Source organism: Pleurodeles waltl, chromosome 2_2 (assembly GCF_031143425.1).
Source record: "Pleurodeles waltl isolate 20211129_DDA chromosome 2_2, aPleWal1.hap1.20221129, whole genome shotgun sequence".
Lineage (NCBI taxonomy): Eukaryota > Metazoa > Chordata > Amphibia > Caudata > Salamandridae > Pleurodeles > Pleurodeles waltl.
In genome coordinates, this window is record NC_090439.1 from 797,006,892 (window position 1) to 797,031,351 (window position 24,460).

Below are 24,460 nucleotides of genomic sequence, written 5' to 3' on the forward strand. Positions count from 1 at the left end.
CGCTGGGCCCTTCATCTCAAGCACCGCTTCGCTGGGCCCTTCCTGTCAAGCACCGCTCCGCTCGGCCCTTCATCTCAAGCACCGCTCCGCTGGGCCCTTCATCTCAAGCACCGCTCCGCTGGGCCCCTCCTGTCAGGCACCGCTCCGCTGGGCCCTTCATCTCAAGCACCGCTCCGCTGGGCCCTTCATCTCAAGCACCGCTCCGCTGGGCCCTTCATCTCAAGCGCCGCTCCGCTGGGCCCTTCATCTCAAGCACTGCTCCGCTGGGCCCTTCCTCTCAAGCACCGCTCCGCTGGGCCCTTCATCTCAAGCACCGCTCCGCTGGGCCCCTCCTGTCAGGCACCGCTCCGCTGGGCCCTTCATCTCAAGCACCGCTTCGCTGGGCCCTTCATCTCAAGCACCGGTCTGCTGGGCCCGCCTTCTCTGCACCGCTCCGCTGGGCCCTTCATCTCAAGCACCGCTGGCCCATTGGCAGGGCCGGATCTGTGTTGGGCAGGGCTTCACAAAGCACTCTGGGCACCATGCCTCCTCCATAACCAGTGGAGTCTGTAATCCACCAGATGGACTGTGGCTTTGCACTCCCCAGGATGGTACAGTGGGCAACCCACCCACTGTAGAGACTTGAGAGACTGTGGCTTTGCACTCCCCAGGATGGTACAGTGGGCATGGAGGCCCCTCGTGGATCTGGCGTCGTGGACTCATGTGGCTGAGGTACCCCCCCTTCCCTTCCCCCTGAGGTGCCTGTGGTTTTATTATCTGATGCCCCAGCAGTGTTCTTTCCAATGGAATCGGGTCTTGTGTGTGGGCTTTGCCCATGTGTTAATGCACATTGGCCCACGAACAATGGCATGTAGCCAATATGTGCCGGACTTTTGGACTATGTATACATTGTTCATGTTGTGATTTATTTATTTAAAAATCTCATATTTCACTTAAGTTCAAATATGCTTTAATATACTTCTATTTTAATGATCATTTTATTTTGTCTTTGAATTATTCTGGGGCGTTTGGGGGGTGTAAATCTGACTTGTTGCTCTGCATTGGTGTGGGGGGATTTGGGGGGGGGGGTGTCGCGTATGTGTGTGCCCGTATTCTTTTCTCCTTCCCCCTCCCCTGTGTCGTAGGTGCAGTACTCACCGTTGTCTCCTGCGGCGGCGTTCATGCTCCTGGTAGAGGAGCAGGTAGACAATCGCTGGTAGCATGTTTAATTCGGGTTCCAAGCTGTCCAGATTCCTCGTGGAGTGTATAGAGGTGAGCGTTTTCCCGTTCGTGGTCTGTTTCCGCCGTGTTTTTATCGGCGGGACTCCCGCCCCGGAAAAGGTGGCGGATTGGTGGGTCGTGATAGGGAGGGCGGTACACTGTCTGCTGCCTGTCTGTTGGCGGTGACCGCCGCGCTGTTTGTTTGCCCCGCCGTGGCGGTCGGAGTGTTAAAGTGGCGGTCTGTGTTGGCGGTTCCCGTCAGGGTCAGAATTCAATTTTTTTTACCGCCTGCCTGTTGGCGGGTTGGCCGCCGCTTTAACACCGACCGCCAGGGTTGGAATGACCCCCTAAGACTTAATTTTATTCTTGATTGATAGTGTGTTTGCTTTGGTGACACTTCTCTTGAGGATATAGGCCCTCATTACAACCCTGGCGGTCGGTGGTAAAGCGGCGGCAAGACCGCCAACAGGCTGGCAGAATAAAAATGGAATCACGACTGTGGTGGAAACCGCCAACAGAGACAGCCACTTTAACACTCCGACTGCCACAGCGGTACAAACAACCAGCTTGGCGGTAACCGCCAACAGACAGGCGGAAGACAATGTACTGCCCACACTATTATGACAGGCCAATCCGCCACCTTTTCCGGGGCGGATTCAACGTGAACAAAAACACGGCGGAAACATGACTTGGAAGGGAAAACTCTCACCTCTACACACCCCACCAGGAACCAGGACGCCATGGAGCCGGAACCCAAAATCCTCCCTGCGATTGTCTTCCTGCTCCTCTACCAGGAGCACGACCGACGGCAGCGACGACCACGGTGAGTACTGCACCTACGACACAGGGGAGGGGGGAGGGAAAAGAGAGTGACAAACACATGCAACAACCCCACCCTCACCCACAACAACACACACACAAATACATGCTGAAATGTTACATTCCCCCCCGGCCCCCTGGAAGAACGCAAGGACAAAAGGAAATGATTTAAACGAATGTAATCAAGAAAAATCCATTACTCAAAAATGTATATACACTATTAACAAATATGTACACCAAGAAATCAAGTCCAGGTACTGCACCAATATAGTCCATGGATCACTGGGCCCAAAATGTATGGGCGAGGCCCACACAAGATACCCGATCCAAACGGAGAGAACACTGCAGGGGCATCAGATCAAAATAAAACAGGTACCTCAGGGGGAAGGGAAGGGGGGGGCACCTCAGCCGGATGAGTGCACGACACCAGCTCCACAAGGGGGCTCCATGCCCATTGATGTATCCTGGGGAATGCAAAGCCACAGTCTCTCAAGTCTCTCCAGTGGGTGGTTTGCCCATTGCTTTATCCTGGGGAGTGCAAAGCCACAGTCTCTCCAGTCTTTCCAGTGGGTGGTTTGCCCACTGCTTTATCCTGGGGAGTGCAAAGCCACAGTCTCTCAAGTCTCTCCAGTGGGTGGTTTGCCCACTGCTTTATCCTGGGGAGTGCAAAGCCACAGTCTCTCAAGTCTCTCCAGTGGGTGGTTTGACCACTGCTGCATCCTGGGGAATGCAAAGCAACAGTCTCTCGAGTGGATAACAGTCTCCACTGGTTCTGGAGGGGGCTTTGGGTCCAGAGTGCTTCATCCTGCCAAGGACTGAGGTAGTGGATGTGATACTCCACTGGTTCTGGAGGGGGCTTTGTGCCCAGAGTGCTTCATCCTGCCAAGGACTGAGATAGTGGATGCCTTTCTCCACTGGTTCTGGAGGGGGCTTTGTGCCCAGAGTGCTTCATCCTGCCAAGGACTGAGGTAGTGGATGTGATACTTCACTGGTTCTGGAGGGGGCTTTGTGCCCAGAGTGCTTCATCCTGCCAAGGACTGAGGTAGTGGATGTGATACTCCACTGACGGTGGGGCAAAATGGAAGCTGCCCAGGCCCCTGGAACTGACCACCAGCCTCGTACGAATGACCACTGGGGATGGCAGCCATGTCTGCGGTGGTGCCACTGGCTCAGGATGTGGTGTGGCCTCTGGCGGTGCTGGCGGCGGGCTCAGTAGCAACGGTGCTTGCGGCAGTCATTGGGCAGCAGTGCTGGTGGGGGGCTCACTGACCTCGGGGCTGGAGGTGGTGTAATCTACAGCAGTGCTGGTGGTGGGCTCATTGACCTCGGTGCTGGCGGTGGTGTCATGAGCGGCGGTGCTAGTGGTGGGCTCACTGACCTTGGTGCTGGCGGCGTTGTCATGAGCGGCGGGTGCTGGTGGCGGGCTCACTGACCTCGGTGCTGGCGGCGGTGTCATGAGCGGCGGTGCTGGTGGCGGGCTCACCGACCTCGGTGCTGCTGAAGAGCACAGTGTCTGCGGTGCTGGTGAAGGACTCAGTATCTTGGGTGCTGGCAGTGGTGGCCGTGGTGGTGGTGGTCTTGTCCGCCGTGCAGGCTGGCGGCGGCTTGCCTTTCTTTTTCAGGCCCTTCCCCACCTTTGATGGTGGCGCAGCTGTCTTTCCACTCCCAACTGTTGTCTTGGCTGAGCCCTTGATGGCAGGTGTTTTGGCCTTCTCCCTCCGGAATGTGGGCAACTTCTTTTGTTTTGTAGGTGTGGGAATGTCCTTGGCCTCGCTCCTTGGGACACTGGCAGCCCTGCCGCTTGGCGCGCTCCAGAAGCCGGTTACTGCTAGCACCACTGTGTCCCATGATGTGGTGGCTGAGGTGCGGGGTTGGGACCTGGAATGGTGGGCCCTAGGGGACGGACGGGGTGGGGGAGGTGAAGAGAAGAGGTCAAGGTTTCACAGGAAAAGTTTTTTAGACACACTGGGACGGGTAGATGGAGGTGGTTTGGGAGTGGAAGAAGAGGTTGTGGTTGTAGGAGGTGTCCATTTGCTGACTTTGGGTGAAGGTGCATGGGCTGGAGGCTGTCGTGAGGTTGATGGCTGTTGGCTGTTGGCTGGGTGTGTGACTGCGTTTGTGTACTTTGGGATGAGGGCTCACAGACACACTGGTAGAGGACACAGGGGATGTGTGAATGCTAGTGGGGGTGGTGACTGCAAGTGAGCGGTGTGTGGTGACGGGCGTGCTGGTGATGGAGGTAGTGGCTGAAGATGTAGTGCATGCAGGTGTGAGTGGAGACGTGACAGGGAGGGAGGTGGGAGACGTGGAGGAGGGGGACACAGTGGAGGCAGTGGATGTTGGTATGTGTGCATGGGTATGATGCTTGTCTGAGTGCCTGTGGGATGTGTGGTGCTTAAGTTTGCCAGAGCTACCCTTGTGTGTTGAGGTGTGTGAAAGCTGGTCTGATGGTGTGCTTGGGATAGGCTGAGGTACTGGAGATTGGGTCTGGGTGGAGGAAGTTGGAGGGGGGAGGCTGGACACAGGGACAATGGCTGCCATCAGTGCTGAGGCCAGAGTCTGAAATGCTCGCTGTTGAGCTGCCTGGCCAGAATAAATGCCCTCCAGGTATGCATTTGTCTGTTTCAACTGCCTCTAAACACCCTGGATGGCATTCAGAATGGTAGACTGCCCAACAGTGAAGGATATGAGGAGGTCAAGGGCCTCCTCACAGAGGGCAGCAGGGCTGACTGGGGCAGGGCCTGAGGTGACTGGGGCGAAGGAGATGCCCACCTTCCTGGGTGAGCGGCCACGGGGCACACGCTAAGGGGCTGCTGGGAGGGCGGTGCTGGTAGGGAGCTCCCATCAGAGGAGGAGTTGGTGTTGCTGGTCTCTGCTCCAGTCCCTGCCGGGGAGCTCCCATCGCCCTCCGTCCCACTGGTGAATTCTGACTCCGTAGTCTCGCCCTCCAGGGCCATGTGGGATGCAGCTCCCTCCTGCTCCGGTGGCACAGCTCCTCCGCCTGATGATGCTAATGAACACAAGAACAGGGAAAGCACAAGAAAGTTGGGGGAAAGAAAGTAGAAAGACATGTTAAGTGCATGCAACACCGCTACCGTTGGAGGACACTACAGACACAGCAGCCCTCTGCACTATGCCATGCACTTAGAGTTCCCTAATTTATCACAGGGACATGGAGTACATGGCCTATGCCCGATTGCTGCACACATGGAAGTCACAGGAGCCTGACTAGGTGTAGATGGCTCTTAATACTGGTGGGGTTGGGGTGCCACTTAGCCTCCCTCACAAAGGGTCCTTGCCTACAAGGCTCGCCCTCCCCCACCCAGACACCTCCTAATGCGCGCAGAGTCAGATGGATGTGACTGTACTCACCCCCTTGTGGCTGCTGTGATGCCCTCAAGCACCCATCCAACTCCGGATACGCTACCGCCAGGATCCAGAACATCAGGGGGGTAATGGTTGGTCCCACATTGGGAGGCCTCCGCCGTCTTCTTGCTCCAGTGGACAAGGTCCTCCCATCTTTTACGGGAGTGGGTGCTCCATCTGTGGTGGACCCCCAGGGCCCGGACGTCCTTGGCAATGGCACGCCAAATATTCTTCTTCCGGTGGGCGCTGACCTACAGGAATAGTACAGGGGAAAAGGTAAAACATTAATCGTCGGGACTGTCACAGTCATTGGCCCATGTTCTCACCCTTGCCCTGACGCACATACACTCACCGTCGGATCATGGACGCCTCACCCCTCCCCATCTCCCATCCACACCACTCCAAACAGGCATTGCCCATACAGCATGCTCACAGTGTACTCACCTGTTTGTCTGGAGGACCGTAGAGTAGTGTGTACTGGGGGAGGACCCCATCCACTAGTTTCTCCAACTCCTCCGATGTGAAGGCAGGGGCCCTTTCCCCAGACAAATGAGCCATTGTCGCTTCCAGACTGAGGTCACAGCAGCACTTGCAGTGTAGGTTATCTCCTGCTGAAGATCAGGTATCAAGTGAGTGAACAGAGAGAAAATGGCGGTCACCGCCGGCGTACATCGTCATTGGCTCCTCGGAACCATAGGGTCCAATGTTAACCAATGCTGGATTGCGCCGCGCTCTTCGACTGCCTACCACGACGGTATACAACGCCAGCGCAGTTACCTCATATCCCCTTGTCCCACCTTACAGGTCAGGCCGCCGCCATTTCAGGGGGCCACATGGCATTAATTTTAAATGCGTCACACATATCTAGGCCTTGCATACACACTAAGACAGGCACATAGTGGATTGACAATTGTGTGCAATAAAGTCGTTTTTTTTGTACCTCAGTGTTGGCTGACCCTCTGATCGCTGTTTTCATCCGTTGGCACGTCCGCTGGGGCAGGTGAGGAGATGGCGGCATCCTCCCATGTACAGACCCCCGGTGGACCTGTCGACAATGGAAGAGTGACATGTAATAGTCACCTACAGACTTGATTGTGCCACAATCCAGGAACTGTGTGGCGAGTTGGAGCCAGACCTGATGTCAGCTATCTGCCATCCCACAGGAATCCCCCCTCTAGTGCCGGACCTGTCAATACTTCATTTCCTGGCAAGTGGGTCTTTTCAAACTACAGTAGCCATAGCATCAGGGATGTCCCAGCCTATGTTCTCAAACGTGTTGTCCAGAGTGTTGTTTGCCCTGCTGAAACACATGCGCAGCTATATCGTTTTCCCTCAGGTGGAGGATTTGGCTACAGTGAAAGGTGACTTCTATGCCCTGGGAAATATCCCCAACATCATAGGTGCCGTTGATGGGACACATGTGGCCATGGTACCCCCCCGCAGGAGTAAACAGGTGTACAGAAACCGGAAGAGCTACCATTCTATGAATGTGCAGATGGTGTGTTTGGCAGACCAGTACATCTCCCATGTGAACGCCAAGTTTCCTGGCTCAGTGCATGACGCTTACATTCTGTGGAATAGCAGCATCCCTTATGTGATGGGGAAACTCCAGAGGCACCATGTGTGGCTATTAGGTGAGGACAAGGACCCTATACAGTGTGAATAGTTGTCTGGGTCTGGGGTTGTCCCTAAGTGTTAGTGTGTGTCTAACAGTTGTCCCACGACATTTGCAGGTGACTCTGGGTACACCAACCTGTCATGGCTACTGACCCCCGTGAGTAATCCCAGGACAAGGGCAGAGGAACGCTACAATGAGGCACATGGGCGAACTAGGAGGGTTATAGAGAGGACCTTTGGGCTCCTGAAGGCCAGGTTCAAGTGCCTCCATATGACAGGTGGTTCCCTTTACTACTCACCAAAGAAGGTGTGCCAGATCATCGTGACCTGCTGTATGCTGCACAACTTGGCTTTGCGACGACAGGTGCCTTTTCTGCAGGAGGATGGTCCTGAAGAAGGTGTTGTGGCAGCTGTGGTGCCTGTGGACCGGAAAGAAGAGGAGGCAGAAGAAGAGGACATAGACAACAGAAACACTGTGATACAACAATACTTCCAGTGAGACACAGGTAAGAAGACATCACTGCCTCCTACATCTGATAAAATTGTTCAACCTCTCATCTGTCTGTCACTTTCACCCAGGGTATGGACCCTAATTTGTCACTTTCCCTTTTGATTTCACAGATGTGGGTCCCACTGTGTGACCTCTGCTATGTTACCTCATGGACTAGAGCTGTGTGACATAGGTATGTTGACAATAGAATGGACATTGCTGTTTCTCGCAGTTATTGCAAATACACATTTGTGAAAGCACAGACTGACTCCAGATTGTTTTGTGGTTCAAGGGTGTTTATTTAAGTGCTACTTAGTGGAGGGGGTTGTGAAATGGTCAGGGGTGGTGGTGGAGAAATGTCCATGGCAGAGTCCAGTATACTGGTCTCACAGGTGCATTGTCCAAAGGGGCATAGGAAGTGGAGCTAGGGCAGTTTAAGGATGGGCAGGGTGACAAAGTGGGACAGAAGGATGACATTCAGGGTGGTCTCATTTCTTGGTAGGGGTCTTGGCATTGTTCTCTGTCTTTGTCCTGAATCTCAGGGATCGCTTGCGGGGTGGTTCTCCATCTGCAGGGGGTGGGGTGCTGGTGTCGTGGTCCTGTGGCAGTGCCTCCTGTCTCCTAGCACCGGCAGAGGTGGTGGGCAGTTCATCGTCCAGGCTAGTGTCAGGGGCCCCTTGTTGTGCCACAGTGTCCCTCCTGGTGTTCACGAGGTCCTTCAGCACCCCTACAATGGTGCCCAGCCGCTGGGTCTCCTGAAACTTGGGCAGTACCGTTTGCCATCGTCTCCTGGGAATGATGGCACGCTCGCATGATGTTGGAGAGGGCATTGTAGAGAGTGGGTTCCCTGGGCCAGTCCTCCCTCTGTCGCACAGCAGACCTCCCAATTCCCCGGTTTTCCTGGGCCTCTGTCCCCTAAACCGTGTGCCCACTGCCACTGCCCCCAGGTCCCTGTTGTTCCTGGGGTGATGGGTTAGCCTCGGTTCCCTGTAGTGGTGGACACACTGTTGCTTGACGTGTCCTGGGGACAGAGGTATGGGCCCACTGGGTGGGTGCTGTGCTGGTGTTTCCTGAGGGGGGAGGCTCTGTGGTGGCCTGTGACTGTGTCAGGGGAACCAACTGTCCCGAGGTCCCAGATGGGCCGGGCTGGTCATCTAGATCCAGTTGGACAGAGCTGGTGTCATCGCTGTGGGCCTCTTCTGTGGGTGGAGTGGACATGTCTGGAACCTCCTATCCTGTGACGTTGGGTAGGGGTCCTGCAGGGGTGTAAAGGCATGATTATTGCATCTGTGTGTACCATTGTGTGCAATGGGTGGGTGACTCTGTACCCCAGTGCTTACATTCTTGTGTAGGACCTTGTGTGTTTAGGGGTCTGTGTGGGTATGTGTAGTGGACATGCATTGGTGATGGGTGTCCATGCTTTGTTGTTGCATGCAGGGCTTGGTGTTGGGATGTGTGGTTTGTGATAGTGGGACATTTGTGAGGAGTTGGAGTGATGGGGTGAGGGCGGGGTGTGGGGTATGTGGTAGCATGCAGGTAGGGTGAGGGATGAAGTACTTAAGATTTGACTTACCAGAGTCCATTCCTCCTGATACTCCTGCGAGGCCCTCAGGATGCAGTATAGCCAAGACCTGCTCCTCCCATGTTGTTAGTTATGGGGGAGGAGGATGGGGTACCCCGCCAGTCCTCTGAACTGTAATGTGGTATCTTGAGACCACGGAACGCACCTTCCACCGTAGGTCATTCCAACTCTTCCTAATGTCATCCCGTGTTCTTGGGTGCTGTCCACCTGCTTTGACCCTGTCCACGATTCTGCGCCATAGCTCCATCTTCCTAGCTATGGTGGTGTGCTGCACCTGTGATCCGAATAGCTGTGGCTCTACACGGATGGTTTCCTCCACCATGACCCTGAGCTCCTCCTCAGAAAACCTGGGGTGTCTTTGCGGTGCCATGGGGTGGTGTGGGTGATGTGTGAGGTGGTGTGTGTTGTGATGTGTGGGGTGATTTTTAGGGGTGTGTAGTGTTTTGTGCGTGGATGTGTATGTGTGATGGTGTTGTGTGCCTCTGTATGCTGGTGTGGTCTTTGCTTTGCTGACTCTCTGCTTCTGCCAGATTTTTGTTTGTAAGGGTTTGTGGGTAATGTGGGCGTGTTTTTTATATTATATTGGGTGTGTGGGTGTGGTGTGTGTATGTGTATCAGGTGTGTGCATTTGGAATTGTCCAATGTGGTAGTATTTTGTAAATATGTGTGTATTTTGAGCGCTGCGGTGTGTAGCGCCAATGGAATACCGCGGTTGAAAGATCACTGTGTGGATTCGTGGGTCATGATAGTGTGGGCATATTCCTGTTGGCGTGACGGTGGAGGTTTTGTTATCGCCAGTTTATCACTGACCTTTGGTGTGGCGGACTTGTGTGGGTGTCTAGATTTTGGTGGATTCTGAGCTGTGGGTTGTAATAGCTGTAGCGGATTTCCCCGGCCGCAGCGGTGTGTTGGCGGTCTTCTGCATGGCAGTAAGCGGTATTTACCGCCAATGTTGTAATGAGGGCCATAGCCTTATATCCCACCGTAGCTATCTATACTGGCCATTAAAGGTCTGCTTCATCATTAAAGGCCCGAGCGAAGGCAAGGGCCTTTAGCAAGAGAGCAGAATTTTAATGCTGGTATAGCCCTGCTCGGAAGGGCTATAAGGCTATTAGAACATTCTACCACTAGAGGGCAGAATGTTTAATAAGGAAAACACAGGCCTCATGGTGCTCGAGGGGACTGAAATTCCCTCAGGCTCCATGAGGCCTTTGTTCACAGCAGAAGCTGTGAACAAAAACTTTGGAATGTTGATGCTCCGGGCTTCTACCGGCCATTAGAATCCCAGCCAGAGCACTCCACTGTTTTCAAAGGACCTCCCAACATTCCAATGTTCTAATATGTCATAAAGCATGAAAGCTTGTAACAGGTGTTGACTGTTCATGTCTCACCAATGAATGAACTGCGACCTCTGAACAAAAGACCACAGCGAACTCTCTTGTATGAAAAACATGATGTTTTACAAGAAGCATAAACCATTTTTAAGCAAAACCATAAAACACAGATACATCATTTGTTCCGTACTTTTTCATTCTGTAGAAGACTTCCTATCCTTACTTGTTTAATAGAGTTTTCATATTGTTAAAAGCAAAAAATCAATTTGCTTAAAATTTGAATCAGTCCACATTTGTTTGCTAGCCTGCCTTGTGTAGCACTGGTGACATTAGTCAGAAGTTTATTTTAAAGAGCACATGTACTATATACTGGTTGTTAAAGGCCCTCTCCCTCACAATAACTCGGGATCAAGGCCTTTAACAACTTCTAGTATTTTCAGAAATTATGTGAAAAATACCAATTATATTTTAATCTGTACAAATACCGTACACATTCACACTTGTGAAATGTGCACAATATCCTTTGTCCGCTTAAAGATTAGAGGTACACATTGACATGTTAATATTTCATATCAGCAGAATAAACTCCCACAGACGTTTATTAGTTTCATTTTAATTAGCAATTAGCAAAAACTTGTATAAAGTGATTTCCTGGCCATTGGTGACACCGGGATATTCTTCTAGTTTATGTGCCATTGTTACAAGTAGGTTTTGACTTTGTGAGCTTTGGTTGAGGGGGTGGAACCTTACTCAAGCAGCAACTCCAATCTTTGTAAGGGTGAAGTCACAAACACATTCAAAATTAACCTGTGCTCAACCCCCTGGTAGTTTGGCACAGAGCAATCGGGCCTAACTTGGAAGCAATATGTAAAGTATGTGTGCATACAAGGCACAAGTCAAATACCACACCAGTTTAGAAAAACAGAGTGAATTGTAATAAATAAATCAAGAACAAAACAACAAAAATCCAATCAGTAGAATTGGAGATATGCAACTATAAAGATTTAAGTGAAAGTAACGTCAAAAAAGCACTGAGTCAAATGAGATTACCTGGTTGTGCCGGACCAGGACAAAGTCACAAGTTCGTCCAATCATGATGGATTGGCGGCCAGCTACAGAGACCCAATTAGGACCACTGAACCAGAGTTCCTTAAATCGGGGTTCACGAAGAAATAAATAGTGTCCATGTTGAAGATGAGTTGTTCAGCAGAGGCGATTGGAGGTACGGGTGAGGAGATGCATCACGCAGCAGCAGTTCCAGGGAACATGTAGTGAGAAGCATTGTGCATGCATGGAGATGCATCTTGCTGCTCAGCAGTTCTGATGGTCTGTTTTGGGGTAGGTGATATGCTTGCATGGAGACCCGTCACTCAGCGGCAGGTACAGTGGGCTGCAATGGGTGATGCAAAGTCCTTGCATTGGGGAAGTCCAAGCAGACAATGCATCGGTTCAGAGGGCAAAGCATCAAGCTGCTTAGGCAGCAGGGCAGCTGGTCAGCACAGCAGGACAGTAGCCCTTCTAGGCAGCAGTCCAGCAGAGTGACAATCCTTTCAGTAGTGCAGCATTCCTTCTTCCTAAAAGGGTTCACAGGGTCAGAACTGTACTGAGGAGTTGGGGTCTGAGGTCCAATATTTATACCTAGTGACTGCTTTGAAGTGGGAGAATCTTCCAGAGTTTTCCACACTCTAAAGGTGCTTTTAATTTCCTGACTCCCAGCTCTGGCCCAAGAGTGTGTGGGGTCACACTACACTGGTATAAACCCCTTTGTGATGTGCAAGTGTGGCAGGTGACATCACCTCCACCTCATTAACTCAGAGTGGCCTATCCTGCCAACATCTGTCTTCGCTTTGTCTCACTGTCTGGGAGTAATACACTAAGACCAAATGACAGCTACAACTAGTCACGTGACCCAGGATAGAGGGAGCAGAAACCAAATGGTTGGGACAGGAGAATGCCAACTTTCTAAAAGTGGCATTTTCAGAATTGTGATTGAAAATCTGATTTAACAATTAAAGAGGGCTTTTAATTACCATCTATAGACACCAAACCCAACCTGTCCACCTGTTTCCAACTAAAAGATATCACTTATTCATGTAAAAAGGTAATCAATGTTATCCTGTTGGAGAGGTAGGCCTTGCAGTACCAAAAGCACATATAAGAGTTTGTCACTATGAGGGCATGTAAAACTTTAAGTTTAATGTCCAACAATTTAAATACACTGCACCTGCCATCTAGAATGTTCAGGGAATACCCTAGGGGTGACTTATTATGTATTAAAAAGGACAGATTGGGCATGGCAAAAGTTTTATTTTGCCAAAAAGGCAGTTTAAAACTGCATACACAGGTTTCAATGGCAGGTCTGAGGCATGTTTAAAAAGCTACCTAAGTGGGTGGCACAATCAGTGCTGTAGGCCCACTAATAGCATTTAATTTACAGGTCCTCGGGTATATAAAACTTTACTAGGGACTGACAAGTAAATTATATATGTCAATGGGTATTAGCCAACTTAGCATGTTTTAAGGAGGGAGCACAAGCACTTTAACACTGGTTAGCAGTGATACAGTGCCCAGAGTCCTAAAAGCAAACAAAAATGGGTTCAGAAAATAGGAGAGTGAAGTCAAAAAATCTGGGATGACTCTGGAAACAAGGTCAAGTCCAACTGACAAGATAAGGGAGTCATCTGAGATCCCACAAGCCCAAAGTAAATTACATAAGCAGAATTCAACATGCTGGGTAGTAGGTTATGCACATCATGCACATCATGTTCAGTGAACAAGTCTGTACCCATTAAGTGTCCCTGGTTTTTATTTGTATTTAGCAATTCTTGGAAGGAAGTCATAAGTCCCTCTCAAGTCTGTGTGGCCCTCACGACCACCATTACTGTCATTGTCTTCCTAAGGACACTGTGGGCCGTATTTATACTCCGTTTGCGCCGAATTTGCGTCGTTTTTTTCGACGCAAATTCGACGCTAAACTAACGCCAACTAACGCCATATTTATACTATGGCGTTAGAGGCGAATAGCGCCAAAGTTCCCGGAATGTGCGTCATTTTTTAGCGTGAACCCCTTCCTTGCGTTAATGATATGCAAGGGAGGCGTTCCCGTCTAAAAAATGACTCCCAGGCCTTTACGTGGTATTTATACTCCCGGGCAAAAGAGACGCCCGGGAGTGGGCGTGGCTAAAAACGGCGCATTTGCGCCGCTTTTTAACGCCTGGGTCAGGCATGGCGTTAAGGGACAAGTGGGCTCAAAATGAGCCCAGAGTGCCCTCCCCTGCCCCCAGGGACCCCCCCTGCCACCCTTGCCCACCCCAGGAGGACACCCAAGGCTGGAGGGACCCACCCCAGGGACATTCAGGTAAGTATTTTTTTATTTTTTTTTAATAATTTTTTTTGGCATAGGGGGGCCTGATTTGTGCCCCCCTACATGCCACTATGCCCAATGACCATGCCCAGGGGACAGAAGTCCCCTGGGCATGGCCATTGGGCAAGGGGGCATGACTCCTATCTTTACAATGATAGGAGTCATGTTGATGGGGGATGGGCGTCGAAAATAAATGGCGCAAGTCGGGTTACGACGATTTTTTCGACGTAACCTGACTTGCCCCATTTTAAGACGCCCATGCGCCATTTTCCCCCTACGCCGGCGCTGCCTGGTGTACGTGGTTTTTCTCGCGCACACCAGGCAGCGCCGGTCTGCTTGCGCCGGCTAACGCCATTCAATAAATACGGCGCCCGCATGGCGCTTCAGAATGGCGTTAGCCGGCGCAAAACTTTTTGACGCTAAACTGCGTTAGCGCAGTTTAGCGTCAAAAAGTATAAATATGGGCCTGTGTATGCAGGAGTCCACCTCAAACAGAACAACTAATATGTTTAATCCCAAACTGAGCTCCCATTCTCTGGGCAGGGTTCAAACTATTCCTGCCCAAAATGTGTTACATAAACTGCAAGCTCTGCTAACCTATGAGCTTTAAGCACTGCTTAGTGGGACAGGATGTGATGTTTTGTATAGTGGAGTGTTGTCATTGTTCTTGCCGCTGTGCCCTACTAAACTATGGATCGTGTGTACCAAACATTAAATGTTACATGGATTGACTCCCAGTGTATTAAGTAAGCAGTAGTTACCCCATCAACCCTGCTAACACTGAATGGTTGTGTAATAGAACCCCACATTCTGGGTGCATGGAAGAAGTAGTCAACCATTGTAACACTTTGTGTGTGCAGCTCTGATGAAGGGATTGGCATCTGTGCATTTTTTGGTGTGATTATCCATCTAGCCCCAGATGTCTTTTGGGTCCTCATAAACAGTGTGTCATTATGTAGCAGCATTATTTGAGCCTCACTGGGACATGAGGGCATGTTTGATCCCCTCCATTTTATTTTATACTATAGTATGGGATTTTATAGAGTGCACTACTCACCCTGGAGTATATCCTGACACTGAAAAGTAGAAGCTGAGTGAACCAAGACAGGGCTGAGACTAGCTGAAGGGTCAAGAACTAAGGAGGTGGCTTTTGTGTGCTGAGGTAGAATGTTCCAGGCTTTGGGACTCATGAAAGCGAAGTCACACCTACTGGATCTGGTTCTGCATATGCAGGCGATGTATGTGAGTACAAGTCCAGGTGAGCAGCGGTAGCAGGTAGGTATGTAGAAGTTAATGAAATTGAGGGAGATTGGGCTGGTGTTGTAAAAAGCTATGTATGGTGGTGTGAGGAGTTTGAAGAGTTCCCCTTTATGGTTGGGGAGCGAGTGGAGGTCTCTGAAGAGCTGGATGATGTGGGTCTGGGAGTAGTTTGAGTGTGAGCTGGCAGCTGTGTTCTGTATGGTCTGTTTTCTGATCACTTGCACATTGATACCTATGTAGAGTGCATTGACTTTGTCAAACTTGGTGGTGATGATGACCTGCTGGTATTTAAGGAAGCCACATGAAAATCCTCTTGAGCATCTTTAGTGTGTGACACCAGGGGGCAGAGACTGTGTTCACTTGACTTATCATAGCTGGTTGCTGACTCTTGTTCCAAAGTTCATCATACATGGGGGTGGGTTGGGTGTGGGTCCAGGTTCAGCGGGTCACAAGGTGAAGTCCTATAGTGAGGTGTCTTTGCCAAAGATGATTTTTTCCAGCTTGTCGGTGGAGTGCATGAGGCAGTTGGTATTTAACTATCGGGTGAATTTGGACATGCAGGCGTAAATGTTAGTCCAGGTTTTTGATGTTTTGTCAGAGAGGGAGAATGAGATAGGTGTCATTTGCATAGGATACAACATTGAGTCCATGGACAAGAATTATGCTAGCGAGGGGGCCATTTAGATATTGAACGGAGTGAATTTTGCGGTGGTCGAGGTGAAAGGAGTGAGGCTAACCAAGTGGGTGTGCAGCCTGTGAGTAAACAGCAGATCCAAAGGAGTGGTGGTCCCCAGATGCTGGTATTTTGTAGACATTGAAGGAGGATGGTGTGGGAGACAGTAGTAGTCACTTAACTTCTTGGAATAACAGCTGTTGGTGCTGCACTGCGAGCTTGCAATATAGGAGTAGAATGATCTTAACACTTGGAGAATTGCATCCAATCATAGTAGTTCAGTACACAAATCACCACTGGTCACAGCAGCGTCCCCAGAACCCTATGGGCCCCCTCAGCCAAAATTAGGGTTGAAAGGCTTTGAGGGGCAACCTCATTCAGGATACAGGTTTTGATGCATTTCACTATGTCTTGCTTTCTGTGCACTCTGGAAAGCCTATAGGGCCAAAGGTATTGAGGCTGGACTTCCCTTCACAATCTTCAGCCCTTCTCTTTAAGAATCAGACTTTATTCATCAGAGAAGAGTCACATCCGGTATGAGCTGTCCCAGTTGGCTCTTGGTCTATTTAGCCCTTTCAGCCAGGTTTTGTGGTTGTCTTTCAGGAAGACCAATTCAATCACAACTGTGTCTATTTTAGGATCCAATCTCTCTCTGGCTTGGGTAATCACTGCTAATAACGTATCCAGTTTCACTTGCCTTGAGGAATCATTCTGATCATTAGGTTCCAGTACTTGGTTGTTTTGCTCAATTGGTTGCCCATTATCTTTGACCTCCACTTTCACTTAAGGCTTGCCTAGTCCCTTTGAGGACTTCAGGCAACTCACGCTTCATGGATTAGAAATGGGGACACTCCTGTGTGATATGGGAGGCTACCTCCCTCTCGATGTCTCTATGGAAACTGGAGCAACTAAGTCGCTTAGGAAGTGAAATCATGCAGTCTGTTAATATTCCATGGACCGTAGCATCTAAGATAGATCTCTCAGGGCCAACCCAAGGGCCTTCATCCAATACATGGCGGGGAGCATTTTAATTACTCATACTGTGTTTTGCTTTTTGTGGTTTGTGGTTTCATTAGTGCACCCATACTCAGCCGTTCTCTGTCACTCCATTACTCCTATCTGATCTAATCAGGTGACCGGCCTGCTTTGAATACTCTAATTTTTCCAAAGTAAACACTTCAGAGCCCGGGACACTCAGTCAAGAGCATCAATGGATCTGAGGGGCAGGGCCTGGGACATGCAGTAGCTTGCCTTGTGGCAGACCACAAGCTCAATCCCAAGATCCAACTACAAGGTTTTGAACTGCAGCAATACTCATATGTTATCCAAGCTAGAATTACTGTGGCTGCTGGCTTCTCCATTAAAGGATCTAAAGTGTACTCATTTCAAGCTACAGAACCTCATAGAAATCGTGTATTCTTATTTCTCCTCATTACCTCCCTGAGTAGTGAGTGGGTAATTTTCATGCTTACTGCCTTCTTTGGATGCATTAGCTATCTCTGAGGCTCCCCTTTGGAATCGACCCCTGATTCCCTATAACACATGGTCACAGTGGTAGGCACAGAAGGTACAATTGAAAATTGATAGGACAGACATCTAACAGGGCCTTTCTTGAGCACAATTGTTTAATTTCTCCTGCTCAAAGCTTTCCCACATTAAGTCAGCAGCTTCATCTGGACTGTGTCCAACAGCTAGCTGGCCTTGTAGAGCCGCAACCTCCAGTCTTGCCCCTCTGAAGATTTTTTTACTTCAGTTTCAAAGGCTATGGGCCATTTTTTTCATAATTTCGAGCAGCACAGCAAGATACCTTGCTGCACTGCATGGAAGGGAGAGGCAACAAATGTGTCATATGAATCAAGATACGATGCGTTCCTGCTCATTTCCTCCACAGGTGCACAAACTGCTGCCTACCGCCAATGCAGACACACTTGCACCATAATGCAACAGTGCCTGTGTTACAGGGAGGATTGTTTTTGTGCAGGAATGGACACCATCCTGCACGAAAACAATCCTCTGAGGCCTTTTCCTTGTTTTATCTGTGCTGTAGAATGCAGCACACATAGAAAGAAGAAACAACTGTGAGAATTAAACATATTTTTTCACATTATGCTTCCCCTGGGAAAGCCTGGAAATTTGAGGTATTCCTAGGTCAAACAGTCTTGGTAAATCTCGGAATGCTTCAGAATCCTTGAGTGGATGTGTGAGAACACCTATGCTCCCCCCAAGGAATGCCTTCATGGGACAGTGCAAAGCAAGGCAGTGCCACACAGGCTTCATATCTCTGGTTCCCATTATGAGATCTTTGTCATTTTGGTGTCATTTTGTTAATTGAATTAGTCTCTATTTTTATAATTTGGAGTGGGAATTTTATTGCACTGTGTTTCCACTTTTTAATTGCTTTGGTACTTCTGAATGCTTTACTTATTTTCTTAAATAAACCATATCTGCTCTGTGCCACTGCTACCAGTGGCTGAGCTCAGGTTTAAGTTACTGAAGCCTTTACTGGACCTAGCTGGAATAGTGACATTATTACTTGTGGTGGACTACCACCCACCCCAATTAATAATCCAGTGTGGTAAATGGTTCACAACCATAATTCCACACATCCCTAATGATAATTTCGCACAGGCCTGCAGCATACTTTATTGAGACATGTGTGGCTCTGAGCCAAACGAAAACCAGTAAGACATTGAGACATCATGAACCAGAAGTGGAATCAGATAGGTAAAACAACACCACCATTTAGGATGTGACAATCCAAATGAGAAAGCCACTTTGGACTGTAAATGTTATTTAGGAAATCTGGGCCAGATGTAGGTAAGTTTTCTTTTGCGACTTGCAATTTGCGAGTCATAGCAACTCGCAAATTGCAACTCGCGAACGTGCATGCAGAAAGGTGTCTCAGACACCTTCTGCGACTCGCTATGGGGTCGCAAAGACCCACCTCATGAATATTAATGAGGTGGGTCGCAGTTTGCGACCCCATAGCGAGTCCATGCACTCACAGGGATGGTGGCCTGCTGGAGACAGCAGACCACCATGTCCGTGACTGCTTTTTGAATAAAGCAGTTTTTTTTTTCTTTTTGCAGCCCGTTTTCCTTAAAGGAAAACGAGCTGCAAAAAGAAAAAATCCCGAAACCATTTGGTTTCGTTTTTTTCAGAGCAGGCAGTGGTCCATAGCACCACTGCCTGCTCTGAAAAAATATTTTTATTGACATTTACAAAGGGGAAGGGGTCCCATGGGGACCCCTTCCCTTTTGCAAATGAGTTACCATCCACTTCAAGTGGATGGTAACTGCGAGTTGGTTTGCGACCGCATTCGCGGTCCCAAAGCAACTCAGCATGGTGATGCGGTCGCAAATAGGAAGGGAACACCCCTTACTATTTGCGAGTCGGTACCGACTCGCAATTTGCGGTTGTGCATCGCGTTTGGCCTTTTGCGCCTCGCAAACTGCGTTTTTCGCCATTTGCGAGGCGCAAAAGGCTTCCTACATCTGGCCCTAAATGCATACTTTTGTTATAGGAAACAATAATTTGCCTGGCTAAGCACCACTATCTCAAATGTACCTATGCAAAGAGAATTTTTAATTAGCCAAATCATATTGAAGTGATCGCACTAAAACAATCATTTTAATTCTATACTCTCACTAATACTTGGTTAATTGTGGGTTAGTTTTCAAAGGATAACGGTGTAATACTAATTTGCATTAGAAATTATACAATAATGTAATATGGTGTAAGGAGTTTCTCATGGTACACCGTAATTTACTATCACATGCAGTAACAAAATGCATCATAGCGTGCAGTGGCATTAAATAATCTATATTTCATAACAGCATATGAAATAGAACACTATAATATTTGTAGAAAACTCATTGGAATTTGTATAGTGCCTTTTAGACGTTCCTGTCATTTATTTATCAAGAAAAATGTACTACTGTTCTCCTGGGTGGTATTCGTTGCAACATTGTCCTTCCTTTATTTCCAAACGCTGGCAAACACTACACGGAATCGAGAAATGCCTCAAGAGTGATATTTTTTCATTTATTTGTGTAGTTATTATTATGCACTTCAGCCTTTTCTGCTTCCGAATTTGTACAGCGTGAAACTATTAAGATCTCGTCATAATTTTTCTAACAGCGTTATTTATCAACATTTCTTAAGAAACATAACCCTGCATGCACTAGAAAAGTAGATAAGGCAAAAGGGGAGAGCAGCACGAGAAAGGAAAACAGGCAGAAATATGTACATAAGATATCCTGTCCTCTTTGCAACTTCAGATCATGTTTTGGTGTCTGCATGGTTGACTGATGAAAATGCTTCATCATCTGTTTAGCCCAGGAATGTCATGCTTGGGTGATGGTGCCAGGACCAACTAGCACAGGACAATGACATACCTTGGAATCTAAGAGCCATAGTCTCTGCATCGGAACCATATTTCACCTCTGTGTTTGAGGTGGATATTGTCTGCTGATGCTCCACTCACTTTCTGGGACTCATTACGAAAACTGCAGTTTTGAGTGTGGCAACGTCTACGAGCAAGAATCGGAGAGTGCAGGTAGCATTCACTCACCTAACATAGAAAGTCACACGTTATATCTCTCAGAATGTGGGATACCGCACCCAGGGAATATGGGATCCTAACACTCATGTTCTCCTCTTAGTCAAATATTGAACTCAAATTCTCACACGTTTACAACCTGCTTGCAAGCATGACAAAACTCGACTGGGGAGAACAACGTCAGTTTCCCGCCCTGTCTGGCCCACGTGCAGGAGCCTTGTGTGCTCAGGCTTCTGTGCATGTCGTATGGCTGTTCCTGCTCCAGTGGTAGGGACGGGACATGGTGAGGGAGGAGGTTGAGGGCAACCCTTCAACCATTAAGAGCTGTTCCTGAGGGGAAGTGGAGAGTTAGGCCCTGATATATACTTTTTGGTGCAAAACAACACTATTGCAGTTTTGAACCAAAACGTTTTGCACCGGCTTGCACCATGTCTATGCACCAGCCGGGCACCATATTTATGGAATGGTGCAAGCCGGAGCAAAGGGTAGGCTAGCATAAAAAAAAAAAATTACATTAGTCGGGTGGGGCTGGTGGTATGGAAGAAGGGGGTTTTGCACCAAAAAATGACTTTAGACAGGTTAGAGTAAACAAAAAATTACTCTAAACAGATTAGAGTCATTTTATGGCGCTAAACCTACCATGCCATATGACTTCTGCCTTAGAAAAATCATGTCCACCACCAATGGCCAGCACAGGGGACAAGGGTCCCCTGGGCATGGCCACTGCACCCTGTGATAAAATAGAATACTTAACTGTACTTTCCTGGGATGGGATCCCCCATCCTCTGCTGTCCCTCTGTTGTGAGTGGGGGTGTCCCCGGGGGCCTGGGGAGGGCACCTGTAGGCTTATTCCATGGTGTTCCACCATGGAAATAGGCCCACAGGTCCCCTAACGCCTGCCCTGACCCAGGAGTTAAAAAATGAGGCAAAGCAAGCTTTGCACAAATATATGACCCCTCCTCCCTCCCGTGCACCATTTTTGCACGGGAGTATAAATATGGTGTTAAGGCCATGTAGTCATTTTTACACGGGAACACCTACCTTGCATCTCATTCAGGCAAGGTAGGTTTCCACTTCCAAAAAATTACATTAACCCCATAAATTTGGCGCTAAACGGGTCTAGTGCCAAAGTATAAATATGGAGTTCATTTTGCACTGAATTAGAGTAAAAAAAAAATGACGCTAATTCAGTGCAAACAGAGTATAAATATGTCCCTTAGTCTTTTAGCCTTTTGGACAGCCAGCCTGTAGGGACCATATCCAGTTTCCTTCCACTGGTACCTCATTTGTGGGGCTGCAGTGCAGCTTATTAGAAAGAAAATATTATTAATAAAAAATGTGTAACCAAATTGAAATGAATAACACGTACTAAAAGGCCTAAATAGAGAAAAGTGTGTTTAAAAAATAAAACAGTGCTAGAGGCTGACAAAACCTGAAAAATATTACTGTACTACAAAACTAATGATTTGCAATTATTAAGAAGTTTTATTCTTCATGTATTAGCATTAGTGAAAAGGCCTTCATTTTAGTATTTTTGTAGAAACACAGTGTTGAAATGTTATGCTGACTTTACTGAAACGCATTACAAACATTGTTTCTTAGACATCCTGGTAAATGTGCACAGTGGAAAGCTACTGCTTTCTCTATCCTGCTCCCACTGTACTTACTTGTGATAGAAATTGCAACTTTTAGCAATGAGCCTTAGTTTTTGAAAGGAAGCAACCTTAGCTAAATGTTGTGTTTTGTGTTGTTTTTAAAAATGTTATTATTATAGGGAAACTGCCATCCAGAGAGAAGCATGAATGTGACCTTATCTTGGAGAAAGAACAAAGAAAGATACAACTGAAGCCAAGATGAAATTGTATTGGCTGCTCAATAACCGACCTCATAGTCTTGTCCAATAGATGCTTAGCTAGTAACGTTTGGGACTTTAATTTAGCAAGTTTCAGATTTTGTTTGTTCAGTTCTCTTCTGTTTAGAGTTAGGTTCAGCTTTCCATTCAGCTCTATGCAGTTCAGTTTAGATTCTGTTTAGCTCTGCTATTCAGCTCTTGTCTAGCCACTTATGATTCTAACAGTTCAATTACATTAGGCCCAACATTACTGAACTGTTTTCCCTTTTCATGTTTCTGATGCTGATCTCTGAAAACTTGCTGTTCCTGTGCTCAGCTAATGAAGTCTCTGGAAGCTGCTGTCTCATTTAGGAGTGGTATAATCAATGTACATTGTTAGATGTTTTCCAAATTAATTTTTGCATGTGACAAAAGCACAGGCCACACATGCTTTTCAAATTAGAGTTTGGTAGTTAGGATATTTGAGCCAACAATTTAATTTAAATGTTTATTAATTGATTGTGATTGATTCAATTGCACAACTAAATGTATTTTGTTGCTATTTTCCAAATAATTTTGTTGTTTTTCTGCATAATTCTCTTGGAGTGTTTAATGGTAATTTCCTTATTAGGATGAGATTCTTTAGACTTTTGGACCGCCTGTGTTGTTTCTATATTACTATCATTTGGTTTTGCGCATCATTTACGTGAACTTGGCATTGCTAATTTAAGGGCAATAAATGTTTAAACTTTACTAAATTGGTGTGGTGATTCATGACCACATAGGTCATAGTGTGTTTAAATTACTGACTCATTATTGCATATTTTGATTATTGATGGTTATTGGTTCTCATTGTTTGATTTGATGATCTCATTACTCCTATCTTAGTCAAAAGATCTGAGTGAACATCTGAGGGTTGTTGATGTCACTGCCCTATTACGTGTCACCTTAGCCTAATATTAAGAGGTCACATGCCCACAGATGTTGGTAGCAAAGGAGGATGGTTTTGTTTCAAAAGGAGAGGATCATCTTGGTTTTCAGAGATTTGGTTTTGCTAATGCTTGTTGGAAATTCTAATTTTTAAAAATGTGTTTTTTCAAATGCTGTTTTAGATGTGATTTGGTATGTTCCCAGTTTTTTAAGCATTGTTTGAGTTCTAAGTGGGTTTGCGCTTGCAATGCTTTGGCAAATCGCAAGTGAATTGAGATGTATGACAGAAGTAGGGAGTTTGCATACACCAACGTAGATGAGTAGGGAGTTTGTGTGCTTCAAAGAGTAAATGTAAGGAAGTTGTTGAACTTAGTGAGTGTGGTGCTTTGTGCTAAAAAATTGCCCATGTGGTTGTTTATTGTAAGGGACCCTCTGGAGTATTATACAAGTGTATGAGACACTTGGTTGTTGTTGTTTACTTGTCTTCAGCTGGTGTAGTTGTATTCATAGTATTTGTGTTAAGGGAATGCTAGTTTGACAGGTACCAGGTGATTCCTGAGGAGCAGGGAGGACCTGGTATTAGTCAAGGTTGAAATTTGCAGGTCGAATTTTACTTGCTCCTGAGAGAAAGCTAAAGCCAGGTGAGTAGCTGTTAGAGCTAAAAGCCACAGTTGAAATTTCCATAAGGCTTCCGAAGTGATTGAACACTACCTGTAGTGAGCAGACAAGTTGTTTTTTGTTGATTTCTTTTTTAGTGCTCCTAATATTTTGCCATTAGTTTTCTGTGTGAATTGAGTTTGAAGGACGAGCCCTAAGGTTTTGTCAGCCACTGTGTTAGCGAGTGTGACGTCACTGGGTGTGCACTGAGATTGGTCTGCTGGTGAAAGGAGAGCCATGAACGGATTGTCCACACAACCGTGAACAGCTATCAGTTGAGAGTAGCAAGCGAAAAGGATTTTGGGATTTAAATGCTTCCTGTTTTGAATTTAATTTGTAGTTTAAGCCCTATTAAAGGTAAAAATGACATTTTTCAAAGTGTTAAAAAGTACAATAAGAGGAGATGCTTTAATTCCAGTTAAAATAGGAGAAATTGCCCCACCGGAAGGTATACCCATATACATAGTAATTGAGGAGAAAGGTCGATCAGCATGTATTTGGTTAAAACAGTGATGCAAAAATAATAGAAAAGGAAGGGAGCATAGCTTTTTCTGTTCATGGACCAGCACAATTCGAATCCTTGGCTATTTGGGAGCTAGTAGCCAGACAACAAGAGAAAATGAAATTTGAGAGACGAATGAGAAAAGCTGAGAAACCATTGTTAAAAAACAAATGGGAAAATGAGCAGAAGTTTTGGAGAACAGAACATTTACAAGGTATTGGAATGTTTCCTGCAATTTCACAAGAGAAAGGGAACAGTGTCAGACTAAACACAA